General features: G+C 46.4%; 1 non-coding gene across 1 annotated transcript; it reads right to left on the bottom strand.

Moving 5' to 3' along the window:
- Positions 1–8294: 8294 nt before the first annotated feature.
- Positions 8295–8366, bottom strand: TRNAW-CCA (transfer RNA tryptophan (anticodon CCA)). The gene has a single exon. It is a non-coding gene; the product is annotated as a tRNA-Trp (tRNA).
- Between the last annotated feature and the right edge of the window lie 338 nt (positions 8367–8704).

Genomic DNA, 8704 nt, shown 5'->3' with positions numbered 1-8704 from the left:
CTGCCCCATGTGACCTTGAGCAAGTCACTTTCTCTATACCCCCCCTCTGTACAATGGGGATAGGTACCCTGCTTTATGGGATGCTGTAAAGGTCAATACATTAACAAGTGTGAGGTGCTCAGATTTTACTGTGATGGGGGCCAGATAACTTTCTAGATGAACAACATAGAAGAAGGGATTTTTCTTAGCTATATTGGTGTTCGTATTCATTTACAACCCTGCCTTGCTCTCACTGCTTCTCCCCAAGAAGAAAACAGTTCAAGTATGTGTCATCCACCTTCCCCATGTTTAGATGCTTGGAAGGTTGTGGTAATAGTCAGAATTTCTACATTTGATCAGGGCCTACGCCTCAGCATGCTACAACATACTAGCTCTGTGTTGTGGGTTATGTTGCCCACTAGTCGTTCATGCACAAGGAGAAGATGGGGCCCTTTTACTAGTGCTGCCAATTGTGAGATTTTCTTTGGCTCAAGTGGTAGAGGCTCCCATTTTTGAAGATGAAGGATCAAGTTTCTAGCCCTGGTTGCCCAGGGGTGCGTATAGGTGTGTGTGTGTGTGCGTATGACCTTGCACGCATTGCACTGGTGGGGGTGGAGCAGCATGCTCTTCAAAATGGCAGTCCTCCATGCTTGTTACCTGACAAAACCACGTCCAGTTTTGTCTCAGTACTGGACAGGGAACAAACCATAGGAAAACAGGGTGTGCATCTTAAAACCGAACTAATGGCCTGCCAGGAGAAGGGCAGCAATGGGGAGAGATGAGGGAGTAGAAGAGAGTGAGAAAGGGAGGTAGCACATGAGACCCTAATTGAGAAATGAGGGAGGGGTATAGGATAGACTGAGAAAGAGGGATGATCAGCGAGTTATCTCAAGTGCTTATACACAAATGCAAGAAGCCTGGAAAACAAGCAGGGACAACTGGAAGTCCTGGCACAGTCAAGGAATTATGATGTGATTGGAATAACAGAGACTTGGTGGGATAACTCAAATGACTGGAGTACTGTCATGGATGGATATAAACTGTTCAGGAAGGACAGGTAGGGCAGAAAAGGTGGGGGAGTTGTACTGTATGTAAGGGAGCGGTATGACTGCTCAGAGCTCAAGTATGAAACTGCAGAAAAACCTGAGTGTCTCTGGATTAAGTTTAGAAGTGTGAGCAACAAGGGTGATGTCGTGGTGGGAGTCTGCTATAGACCACCGGACCAGGGGGATGAGGTGGACGAGGCTTTCTTCCAGCAACTCATGGAAGTTACTAGATCGCAGGCCCTGGTTCTCCTGGGAGACTTCAATCACCCTGATATTTGCTAGGAGAGCAATACAGCGGTGCACAGACAATCGAAGAAGTTTTTGGAAAGGGTAGGGGACAATTTCCTGGTGCAAGTACTAAAGGAACTAGGGGCAGAGCTCTTCTTGACCTGCTGCTCACAAACCAGGAAGAATTAGTAGGGGAAGCAAAAGTGGATGGGAACCTGGGAGGCAGTGACCATGAGATGGTTGAGTTCAGGATCCTGACACAGGGAAGAAACGAGAGCAGCAGAATACGGACTCTGGACTTCAGAAAAGCAGACTTTGATTCCCTCAGGGAACTGAGGGGCAGGATCCCCTAGGAGAATAACATGAGGGGGAAAGGAGTCCAGGAGAGCAGGCTGTATTTTAAAGAATCCTTATGGAGGTTACAAGGACAAACCATCCCGATGTGGAGAAACAATAGTAAATATGGCAGGCGACCAGCTTGGCTTAACAGTGAAATCCTTGCTGATCTTGAACGCAAAAAAGGAAGCTTACAAGAAGTGGCAGATTGGACAAATGACCAGGGAAGAGTATAAAAATATTGCTTGGGCATGCAGGAGTGAAATCAGGAAGGCCCAATCACACCTGGAGTTGCAACTAGCAGGAGATGTTAAGAGTAACAAGAAGGGTTTCTTCAGGTATGTTAGCAACAAGAAGAAAGTCAAGGAAAGTGTGGGCCCCTTACTGAATGAGGGAGGCAACCTAGTGACAGAGGATGTGGAAAAAGCTAATGTACTCAATGCTTTTTTTGCCTCTGTCTTCACGAACAAGGTCAGCTCCCAGACTACTGCACTGGGCAGCACAGCATGGGGAGGAGGTGACCAGCCCTCTATGGAGAAAGAAGTGGTTCGGGACTATTTAGAAAAGCTGGACGAGCACAAGTCCATAGGGCCAGATGCGCTGCATCCGAGAGTGCTAAAGGAGTTGGCAGATGTGATTGCAGAGCCATTGGCCATTATCTTTGAAAACTCATGGTGATCCGGGGAAGTCCCGGATGACTGGAAAAAGGCTAATGTAGTGCCCATCTTTAAAAAAGAGAAGGAGGAGGATCCAGGGAACTACAGGCCAGTCAGCCTCACCTCAGTCCCTGGAAAAATCATGGAGCAGGTCCTCAAGGAATCAATTCTGAAGCACTTAGAGGAGAGGAAAGTGATCAGGAACAGTCAGCATGGGTTCACCAAGGGCAAGTCATGCCTGACTAATCTAATTGCCTTCTATGACGAGATAACTGGCTCTGTGGATGAGGGGAAAGCGGTGGACGGGTTGTTCCTTGACTTTAGCAAAGCTTTTGACACCGTCTCCCACAGTATTCTTGCCAGCAAGTTAAAGAAGTATGGGCTGGATGAATGGACTATAAGGTGGATAGAAAGTTGGCTAGATTGTCGGGCTCAACGGGTAATGATCAATGGCTCCATGTCTAGTTGGCAGCCGGTATCAAGTGGAGTGCCCCAAGGGTCAGTCCTCGAGCCGGTTTTGTTCAATATCTTCATAAATGATCTGGAGGATGGTGTGGATTGCACCCTCAGCAAGTTTGCAGATGACACTAAACTGGGAGGAGAGGTAGATACGCTGGAGGGTAGGGATAGGATACAGAGGGCCCTAGACAAATTAGAGGATTGGGCCAAAGGAAATCTGATGAGGTTCAACAAGGACAAGTGCAGAGTCCTGCGCTTAGGATGGAAAAATCCCATGCATCGCTACAGACTAGGGACCGAATGGCTCGGCAGCAGTTCTGCAGAAAAGGACCTAGGGGTTACAGTGGACGAGAATCTGGATATGGGCACACTGTTGACTCTTGTTGCCAAGAAGGCCAATGGCATTTTGGGATGTATACATAGGGGCATTGCCAACAGATCGAGGGACGTGATCATTCCCCTCTATTCAACATTGGTGAGGCCTCATCTGGAGTACTGTGTCCAGTTTTGGGCCCCACACTACAAGAAGGATGTGGAAAAATTGGAAAGTGTCCAGTGGAGGGCAAGAAAAATGATTAGGGGACTGGAACACATGACTTATGAGGAGAGGCTGAGGGAACTGGGATTGTTTAGTCTGTGGAAGAGAAGAATGAGGGGGGATTTGATAGCTGATTTCAACTACCTGAAAGGGGGTTCCAAAGAGGATGGATCTAGACTGTTCTCAGTGGTAGCTAATGACAGAACAAGGAGTAATGGTCTCAAGTTGCAGTGGGAGAGGGTTAGGTTGGATTTTCACTAGGAGGGTGGTGAAACACTGGAATGCGTTACTTAGGGAGGTGGTGGAATCTCCTTCCTTAGATATTTTTAAGGTCAGGCTTGACAAAGTCCTGGCTGGGATGATTTAGTTGGGGATTGGTCCTCCTTTGAGCAGGGGGTTGGACTACATGACCTCCTGAGGTCCCTTCTAACCCTGATATTCTACGATTGGAAGGGAAATGGACACAGAGAAAAGGTGGGTGAAGAGAGAGGAAATAAGGAGGAGCTCAGAGATGGGAGAGACAGAGTGGCAGAGCAGGAGGGGGGAAGGAAATTAGGTGTGGGTGAAATGGTGTGGATACAATAAGAATGACATGTCTGAGATCAAGGGGGGGGACTCCCCTCTGAGTTTTTCCTACTTGCTCTTCCCCTTTGGCAGGGCTCTTCACTAGACGTAGGTCTCAGCCTCCTCCAGTGTCTCCACCTCTGGCCCAGAGACTGCTCACCTGGGCCCCCCTATGTAGGCAGAAGGGGTTCAAACTCCTGATGCAAGGAATCCCTGCATCCCCCATCTCAACAAGTGACTATCCCATTGGTTTCCCCAAGTATAAAATTTTTAGTTTTTGAATATCTATTTCTATTAACTGTCAGTCAGGTCCATGGTTTAACCTTAAGAATCTTTTAAATTCTCCATCTTTGTTTTCCATGTGACATGGAGCTGGAGATAAATGTGTTTGTATACAGTGATTGTCACAAGTAGGTCATCTTCTAAACTGTTGGCTTGAAAGACTAATTGTATGACAAACCCCAAAACAGCAAGGCATGATTAATTCACTAAAGACTGATTGTCCTGAAAGAGAGAAGGCTGCTGTCAGTGACAACTATATTTGGTTTTAGAGTAGCAGCCATGTTAGTCTGTATCCGCAAAATGAAAAGGAGGACTTGTGGCACCTTAGAGACTTATGCTCAAATAAATTTGTTAGTCTCTAAGGTGCCACAACTATATTTGGATGACTTGAAATTGTCTATCATTGCCAGGAGCTTCCTACATCTCTAACACCACATTCAAAATGGAGCATTTGTGCACTAGAAAACTTCAGACATATTCCACGCCGTGCTAATAGGGGAAGGGAGTGGGTAGAGAGCAAGGCTACAAGAAGGAAAATTCATTACCCCTACTGTTAAATTGATAACTTAGAATCTTTAATTGTAATGGCATCTATTATGTAGCCTTTCCACAGTACAGTTTAGGCAGTCACTTATTTTAACTGTTGGTTTGATTTTCTTGCATTTTTTTCCATTCCTTGCTACTGATACATTTTCATGGCTGTGAATCTGTGACAATCTTATGCTATTGAAATATAAATCATTTGGAATATACGTTCATGCAGAGTAGCAGTCTTTTTAATCTCTCCTCATACGGCTGCTGGTCCATACCCCTAATAATTTTTGTTGCTCTTTTCTGAACCTTTTCCAATTCCAATAGATCCTTTCTGAGATGGGGCGAACACATCTGCACACAATTCAAGATGTGGGAAAACCATGGATTTATATAGAGGCATTATGATATTTTCTTTCTTCTTATCTATCCCTTTCTTAATGATTCCCAACACTGTTAGACTTTTTGACTGCTTCTGCACATTGAGTGGAGGTCTTCACAGAAGTATTCACAATGACTCCAACATCTCTCGAGTGGTACCAGCTACTTTATATGTATAGTTGGGATTATGCTTTCCAATGTGCGTTACTTTGCATTTATCCACATTGAATTTCATCTGTCATTTTGTTGCCCAGTTACGTGAGATCCCTTTGTAACTCTTTGCAGTCACTTTGGACATCACTATCTCGAGTAGTTGTGTACGAGGGGGGATTTGATAGCAGCCTTCAACTACCTGAAGGGGGGTTCCAAAGAGGATGGAGCTAGGGTGTTCTCAGAACAAAGAGCAATGGCCGAGGTCTAGGTTGGATATTAGGAAACACTATTTCACTAGGAGGGTGGTGAAGCACTGGAATGGGTTACCTGGGGGCGGGGGGTGGAATCTCCATCCTTAGAGGTTTAAGGCCCAGCTTGACAAAGCCCTGGCTGGGATGATTTAGTTGGGGCAGGTCCTGCTTTGAGCAGGGGCTGGACTAGATGGCCTACTGAGGTCTCTTCCAACCCTAATCTATGACTGGCTTGCCCAGGCTCACTATTTCAACATTCCCAGTGGTAATCCACCAGTTGGGAAAGGCAGTCCCTGCTTTTAGCTTTCTGAACAGTCCTGTGTTCTTAAGATGCTCATGTCATGCACCTTCCCTGATCAGCCTGTATTGATGTTGGTGATGCATCTCCAGTGTTCCACCAGTAGCCCTCTCTGTTGATGTACTCAGTAGCTAGGTGGTCTGGTGTGAAAATAGGGATATGCATGCTGTCTATCGCTCCACCGCAGTCTGGGAACCCCATTGCTGCAGTCATGGTCCTGCATAGCAGGAGGTGATTAATGGCCCTGAACACTTATCACAATAGCCCCCATGGTGGATTTCCCAGCTCCAAATTGATTCCCAATTGACTGGTAGCAGTCTGGAGTTGCAACTTTCCACAGTGCGATTGCCACTCGTTTCTCCACTGTCAGTGCAGCTCTCATTCTGGTGTCCTTGTGCAGGAGGACTGGGGTGAGCTCAGTGTGCAGATTCAGGAATGTGGTCTTGCACATCCGAAAGTTGTGCGGCCCCAGCTCATCATCCCAAGCCTGTGTTACAATGTGATCCCACCAATCAATGCTTGTTTTTTGGAGCCCAGAAGTAGCGTTCCACCATTTGCAGTTGCTCCATGAATGCCACCAACAACTTTGCATTTGTTCTTGCTGTGCCCCACAGCAATCTGTCCTCCAAGGAACTGGCACGTTCTCCACCCATTTTGTTCTTCTTTCAGCTCTTCAAATACTCCATGATCGTGCACCTTGTGATTGCAACACTCATGACAATATTGCAGAATTGTGCAGACTCCATGCTTCTGTCAGAGATGGTGGACAGCAAGGAGGGCCACAGAGGTTTGTGGAATTTTGAAAAAGAGGTGTGAAAATTATGGAATACAAACTCCCTCTACACTGGCTCAACTCCGCTGGCTGGCACAGAGGATGGAGAAGGTTCATGGTCTGGTCCTCACCCTGCACTTTTACATTGGCTAGGACCAGCAACAGCTATGCTGGAATGGAGCATTCCTTGCACCCTTTGAGGGTGTGGCTGTGTGGAGACACATGGGGTGATGGACTAGAGAAGACTCCTTGTACCCTCTCCCCAGCCACAAGACATGGCCTCTGCCTATTGTTGTTAAACCACATGAGATAATAATGCCCTTTTGCATGACGGCCACCAGCCAATCTCCAAGCTGCTGTGAAGGTAACTGCTAGTCTGTAAGTGCTGACTGTCCTGCAAACCCAATACACTTGGGCAAATCTCAAGAGCCCCAGTCAAATGCAGCCAGTCTCTTGCCTGAGTCCATCTCTTCTGATTCATTTTGAGCACAATTTCCCTTTGATTGTTCTGGTGCTAGCACCTGCTTTGAAATGGTTTTAGAACTGTACAAGTGAGCACTTTTGAGCTTTGTGAGAATGACAGAACAAGGTCAGGAGACTACGGAACAAATTCAGCCCTGGAAATTTCATTGGGATGACAGCGCTCAAGAGTACACCTGGGTGAGTAAGGGTTGCATGACTGTGCCCTGGAGATTATGCACCTGGCATTCCAGACCTCCTGGGGGGAAATGCCTGGAATGCTGCACACCCCACTCTTCAAAGTGTGGATTACCTCTCTAGAGTCCCCTAACTTTTCCACTAGATCATACTCTCTGGGATTGTCTCACTATGTATGTGTGCAGCATCTAACACAATGGGGCCCTGAGATGTGGCTTCTTAGCACCAGCTGTCGCAGCTCATGCTTTTAGCACTGGAAGTTTGTGCTTCAATCCCAAATGTGCCAGCCAAGATGGTGGACGTGACACTATATCTTTAAAAAACATAAATAGCAATCTACTGTGCAGTAGATCTAGCCAAAGGGTGGGGGGGAGGAAGAGAAAATACTAAGGCCATGTCTACACTTACTGGTAGATTGGCACTGCTGAGATTGATGCAGCGGTGTTGATTTAGCAGGTCCGGAGAAGACCCACCAAGTCAATGGTAGAGCAATCTCCCGTTGACTCCGGTACTCCAGCTCCCCGAGAAGAGCAAGGTAAGTCGGCAGGAGAGCATCTCCCATCAACACAGCACAATGCAGACACCACGGTAAGTTGACCTAAGCTATATCAACCTCAGTTACATTATTCATGTAACTGAAGTTGTGTAATGTAGGTCGATGTATTGTGGTGTAGAGAAGGCCCGAGGATGGACCCGATAACCAAATTGCTGCTGCTGTAGAATCCTTGCTCTAGATCCTCAGCTGGTGGAAATGAGCTGATGACGACTTCTGGGGAGCTCTGTTCACTTGCACCAGCTGAGAATCTGGCCTTTTAGTCTTTTCATTTCCTGACTTTGTTATGTTTGCTCTGCTACATTAATGAAGTTTCTGCATCTTATAGCTCTCTCTGTATCTCCAGCAAAGTGCTTTGGGAGCCTTCTTAAGGAAGAGTGCTCCAGAAAAGTTCAGACAGAATCATAGAATATCAGGGTTGGAAGGGACCTCAGGAGGTCATCTAGTCCAATCCCCTGCTCAAAGCAGGACCAATCCCCAATTTTTGCCCTAGATCCTAAATGGCCCCCTCAAGGATTGAACTCACAACCCTGGGTTTAGCAGGCCAATGCTCAAACCACGGAACTATCCCTCCCTCCAAAATAAATCCCTCTGCAGGCCGGGGGCACCCTGACTCCGACGTGATTCGAACACGCAGCTTTCTGATCTGGAGTCTGACGCGCTACCGTTGCGCCACGAAGTCCCAAGTTTTATAGTTTGCTGTAATTAATTTTTTTTCACTCTCCCATATAAAAGTTTAGAAATACATTAACAGGATGTTCCAAATTTCTCCTGGGACTTCCTCAATGCTTGTGATCTACCAGAGATTACTGCTATATAACTTCCAATTTCTCTAGAAAATAAAGCATTATTTATAAGATGAAACAGAGGCAGACAATTCTATAAAAATGTAGAGCATATATAGAGGTCCCTAGATCCTGCCCCTGAAGGTCAGAGTATTTAAGTGATGCATAAAGCTGGGTGTTGTATTCTGGTACAACTACGACTGGCCCAAATTTGCCTATTCCTTATGAATAGGCA

Source organism: Natator depressus, chromosome 5 (assembly GCF_965152275.1).
Source record: "Natator depressus isolate rNatDep1 chromosome 5, rNatDep2.hap1, whole genome shotgun sequence".
NCBI lineage: Eukaryota > Metazoa > Chordata > Testudines > Cheloniidae > Natator > Natator depressus.
This window is presented reverse-complemented; position numbering and strand designations above follow the sequence as displayed.